The sequence below is a fragment of the Molossus molossus genome, unplaced genomic scaffold (genome assembly GCF_014108415.1).
Source record: "Molossus molossus isolate mMolMol1 unplaced genomic scaffold, mMolMol1.p scaffold_m16_p_20, whole genome shotgun sequence".
In the NCBI taxonomy this organism is placed as follows: Eukaryota; Metazoa; Chordata; class Mammalia; order Chiroptera; family Molossidae; genus Molossus; species Molossus molossus.
In genome coordinates, this window is record NW_023425356.1 from 29,099,844 (window position 1) to 29,104,655 (window position 4,812).

The 4,812-nt window shown below is 41.6% G+C and overlaps 1 pseudogene; it reads right to left on the reverse strand.

Moving 5' to 3' along the window:
* Positions 1-1,170: 1,170 nt before the first annotated feature.
* On the reverse strand, positions 1,171-2,511 carry LOC118637723 (annotated as a pseudogene).
* Positions 2,512-4,812: the final 2,301 nt, after the last annotated feature.

The window sequence follows — 4,812 nt, forward strand, 5'->3', positions numbered from 1 at the left end:
TCTCCCCCAGACATTGGTTTTTAAATGAACTGACCTATGCTTTCCTATTTTCCTATGAAAGGCCTTTGGTGGTTTATTTCAAGCCACACAATCATGTTTCTTCTCATCTGTGGACTTCCAAAGTTTCTCACCCTGAACCCAGTCATAAATTGATGGGATTAGTAAAGATCCAGGAGGACACTGTGACAGAACAGCCACCCTTGTAGAAAAACATATGACTCTGGCAGAGAAGCAGTGAACACCTGGAGGGTACCCTAATTCCTTTAAAACATTCTAAAGAGGGGTGCCATAATTTATTTCCTGGGCAACATCAAACAGCATCTCAGACAAACATCAAACTAAAGGTTTCCCCCCTCTCTAGTGCTACTGTTCACTCATATGTCAGGAGAAGTTTTGGATCACGAATGGATTTTTTTGATATTTTGTTTCACGGTGAAGACGTTTTTGTTGGTCTTGCTTTACACACATTTCATTTCACATCAGAGTGTGGCAGCGATGTTGCTCTCATGAGTTGGTTTTCAGCCTAACATTTCTGCTGTCTCACAATCCAGAGGCACTGCATGTTATGCAGCATTTGTCAAATCATCATGGACCCTGAGAAGCAACAGAGCAAGATCTGATAAGACCCATGGTTCTTCAGTATTTCCTTAAAGCCATGCTTTTTAAGCCCTTTCAAGAGCTCACCTGGGGTTTGAGGAGAGAAGCAAAGTGATATTCCAGCCTTATCTGGGGAGCTATTTAATTTTCATTGTACACTCCATGCATGTGGTAATAAAACCTTCCAGAACATTCCTCTCACTTGCCCACTTTTCCTCTTTATCTTTTTTTCTCTTTCCCTAAGGAGTGGTAATGAGATGATGGAGGTTAGCACTCTGGGTAGATGAATAAAGAAGAAGGAGAAAGAATTATTCCACAATCATTGTTAAACATAGAGCTTTTAGAATCTTGTCATTTAAGTGACTTTTTGAAGTCCTACTTAGTTACTGAGACTCTATTTTTTTGCTTTGAGCACCAGGACCCTGGAAGTATCAAGACACAAAGAAGTACAAAAGAGGAAAGACTTGGAAATCACAGATAAAAAAAAATGCAGAGGGGTCAGTTCCAAAACATTGTACTTCAAGTGTTGGCATTTCTGAGGACATTTATCTGATACTCAAGGACCTGTTATTCCTATTCCTGGCCCAGTAGGTACACAGGGTCTCCCATTTTGATTGTCCTTGGGTTTTTCATAACAAAATACTGTCCAAAGAGAAGCGATTTTTCATATAATTTTTGTTCAGAAGGGTCACACAGATGATAACTCTTCAGGGTATCCAGCGGCTCCTTTCTGCTTACACTGGTGTCCAGGTTCACTGTGGTTAAAATGCACCTGGAACAAGCCATCATCATCTTCAGTTCCACATCACCAATGAGAAGCCCCTTCCACAAATCTTTTGCATAGATGCCACAACCAGAAACGACAATATTGGGCCTGAAATTACTTTCTTCTCTAGTCTCAGAAAGGATCAAGAGTGGACTGGCATCAGATCAAGCAATATGGTCTGTGGGCCAGAATGTGCCCTCTATTTGCTGGGGCTTCCTCGGTTGCATCTGAGGCTTGAAATACACCAGGCAGTAGGGCTGGGTCTTCAGGCAGCTGGTGATCCACTGGGCCAGGGCCTTGCTACAGTCCCTGCCCTCAGTCTCCAGGCCCTGTACTCTGCACTTGAACACTGTGCTTGTGGTGGGTGTCTTGATGGGCAGCAGCAGGTCCTTTGTGTAGGCTGCACTGAGAGTCAGGGAGTCCCCCCCACTCCCAGGTCAGGGAAATTAGGACCGGGCAGGGTTCCTGGTGAGCAGTCACCATGTTCCCTGCCTGATTGATCACCAGCCAAAATTTCTCCTGAAGGTGGCTGCTGCACAGACCAAAGGGAATGCACTCAGCCTTGCTCACCACCACCCCCTTGCAAGACTTGACTGGGGAGGTCTAGAGCTGTGCAGCAGTGTCCACCTGTCGCAGCTGCTGGCGCCGCTTGGGCTGCATGTGACACTGGACAACTGTCCCCAGCACCACTGTAGCCAGTCCCAGCGCAGCCACCCCTTTCCAGGCAGTCCTGGGCTGCTCAGGAAGGAGCAGTGCCAGAACACAGAGGTTGTTCAGCACCAAGGATTCCGTGGCACTCAGGGCCCAGTGGTTGAGGGTGGGAGCTGGGCTGGGTTGCAGTTGTTGCTGGCACCAGCCTCTGGGTGGTTGCAGGGTTGGGGTGGGGGCAACGAGGCAATTCTTGAATTTTTAAATCTTGGAAACCAAGCGAGGTAATGAATGTCTGTTGTTTCAAGTTGCTAAATTTTGCCATAATTTATTACACTGTAATAGATAATAATGCAGGTATCATAATTGTTTTACTAGTTTAATGCCTTAAAGATACAAATCTATCCTTGATCATCTTGATCTAGCACTTACTTACTCTTCTTGACTCAGATCTTTATTTTTACATTCTCTTCTATATCCACAAACGAGACCTTGCCCATTATCATTAGGACTGCTCTACCTCTCTGAACTATTAAACGTTTTATGTTTTTTTTTCATCCTCACCAGAGGACATTTTTCCATTTTTTTATTCAGATAGAGTGGGAGGGAGAGAGAGGAAGAGAGAAACATCGATGTGAAAGGGACACATCTAGTAGCTGCCACCTGTACAACCCAATCAGGGCTGGGGACAAACTGCAACCAAAGTACATGTCCTTAGCGGGAACTGAACCTGGGTCTCTCTGGACCACAGGCCGATGCTCTAACCACTGAGCAATACTGGCCAGGGCATATTAAACTTTTATTTCTGTCTTTTGATCACAGCGTTTTATCCTTCTATCTTGTGTCATTTCTCCACACAAATTATAAGCTTCATAAATATCTCTAGCTTAATGATGCACTCATTTTTTCCCAGTTCATTTGTCTCTTTTCTGGCCTCATTTTTTTTTTTTTTTTTGCCATAGTCAACCTATTGCTTTTTTATATTATGAACTCCTTGGCCATGGTCAACGTTATGCAGGAGGCAACCAATCTATGTGTCTCTCTTACATCAATGTTTTTTTCTCTCTCTCCCTCACCTTTCTTTCACTCTACCTAAAAAAAATTAAAAAAAGGAAAAATACCCTCAGGTAAGGATTAACCAAAAAAAAAAAAAGAGGGAACTCATAGTTTGGGAGAACATATTTGCCAATGATACATCTGATGAGGGGTTAATTTCCAAAATATATAAAATACTCATACAACTCAACAAAAGGAAGAAAAACAACCCAACTTAAAAAAAGGGCTGAGGACCTGAATAGACATGTCTCCAAACAGGACCTAGAAATGACTAGCAGATATATGAAAAAATGCTCTAAGTCACTAATATAAAAAAGATGCAAATTAAAACAACAATGAGGTACCACCTCACACCTGCCAGAATTGCCGCCATCAACAAATCAACAAACAGCAAGTGCTGGCAAGGATGTGAAAAAAAGGGAAGCATAGATACTGACCCAGTGATCTCACTCCTAGAAATATACCCTAAGAATCCCAAAACACCAATCAGAATGAATATATGCACTCTTATGTTCATAGCAGTGCTATTCATCTGGAACCAACCCAAGTAGATGAGTAGGTAAAAAAGCTGTGGTACATTTACACAATGGACTACTATGCAGTTGTAAAAATGGAGGATCTCGCCCTGGCCAGCTTGGTTCAGTGGTTGGAGCGTCGACCTGCAGATGAGAGTCCCGGGTTCGGTTCCCGCTAGGGGCACATACCAAAAAAAAAAAGAAAAGAGGATCTCTTACCCTTTGAGATGACATGGAGGGACCTGGAGAGTATTATGCTAAGCAAAATAAGCCAGTCAGAGAAAGACAAGTAATACATGATCTCATTTGTACATGGAATCTAATGAACAAAATAAACTGATGAATAAAAGAGAAACAGAGACATGGAAACATGGAACAGAATGACAGATCTCAGAGGGAACGGGGAGCAGGAAGAGAGTAATGAAGGAACATACATGCATATATGTATTACCCATGGAGGCAGACAATAGGGTGGTGAAGGCTTAGGGTGGGCTGGGAACCAGGAGAAGGGAAGCTATGGGGGGTAGTGAGGGACATCTGTAATACTTTCAACAACAAAGATTTTTTTTTAAGTTCCCTCATTTTAGCTTTAGTACATTGCACCATCGTAGTCTTTTCTGTCTTTCTAGCTCCTCCTTAACTCTCCTTGTTTTGGCTTCTCTTATGATTCCTGTCCCAAAATAGATTTATTTCACCAGATTCTGCTAACTGGACACCTCCTGGTTATTCCATATTCACCTTAAATTCTGTTTTTCTCTCTTTTCATTCATTTCCTAGTGAACCAAGAAAAGGAGAATATCTCTATCAAAGCCCCTCTCAGGATCTGATAGCAATCCAAATTGTAGGGTAAAATCATAGGGTAATTTAAGACAAAGGGTAAAGTAACTTGAACATCTAACTTCTTAGAAAAGAAAGGGAGAAAGGGTGCAGAAAAAGAGCCTGCTTAGAATAGAAAGCAGAAAATGTAGTTTGAAAAAGCATAGTAAATATTATAATTTTATATTTAGAAAGCAAAAAGTACCTCTTCAACAATAAATCTTACGAAAAATTTTATTTTTAAGGAGTTGTTATTTAGTTATTTATTCATTTAGTAAACATTTAACTGTTCACTGTGTGTCATGTACGAGGTATAAACCTTTAACAAGATAGAAAGGGTTTTAGTCCTCAGGAATCCTGGGGATAATAGGGACTAAACAAATATGTGCTAGATATAAATAGGTAAATACAAAT